The sequence below is a fragment of the Octopus bimaculoides genome, chromosome 4, assembly GCF_001194135.2.
Source record: "Octopus bimaculoides isolate UCB-OBI-ISO-001 chromosome 4, ASM119413v2, whole genome shotgun sequence".
NCBI classification, from domain to species: Eukaryota; Metazoa; Mollusca; class Cephalopoda; order Octopoda; family Octopodidae; genus Octopus; species Octopus bimaculoides.
The window spans coordinates 27,820,670-27,821,170 of record NC_068984.1 but is presented as its reverse complement, the minus strand read 5'-3'; the positions used below and the strand labels follow the sequence as shown (position 1 = coordinate 27,821,170).

The window sequence follows — 501 nt, the reverse complement described above, 5'->3', positions numbered from 1 at the left end:
ATAGATAGATAGATAGATAGATAGATATGCATATATATGTATGTATATTGTTGTGTCTGGGGAGAGACATTTTCTTTTAGTGCCTTATTATTTAGCACACTCACCAGTTCAGTTTCCATCCAGCCACATTTTTATTTTTTCTAAAAATTTCGGTGCGTCTTTCAACCTTTTCAATAGTCGTTGACTCTGTCCATTCTATGAGCTGCGTTTTTTTTTTTTTGCTTGTTGTGCACATGTGTGCGCACGCACACACACGAGCGCGCACAAACAAACAAAAGGAACGCAGCTCAGAGAACGGACAGTCAACAACTATTGAAAATGTTGCAAGATGCAACGAAAATTTGAGAAAAAAATAAAGAAGTAAATGTGGAAACTGAACCGGTGAGTGTGTAAAATAATAAGGCACAAAAAGAGAATGACTCTCCCCTGACACAACAAAATATGCTTCATCATATGTGTGTGTGTGTGTGTGTGTGTGTGTGTGTGTGTGTGTGTGTGTGT

At 37.9% G+C, this 501-nt stretch overlaps 1 long non-coding RNA gene across 1 annotated transcript in view; it reads left to right on the top strand.

Moving 5' to 3' along the window:
- Positions 1-257: 257 nt before the first annotated feature.
- Positions 258-501, top strand: part of LOC106870309 (uncharacterized) — a 15,136-nt gene continuing 14,892 nt past the window's right edge. Inside the window, exon 1 of the long non-coding RNA XR_008264033.1 lies at positions 258-381. This is a non-coding gene — a long non-coding RNA (uncharacterized LOC106870309). The remainder of the gene's footprint in view (positions 382-501) is intronic.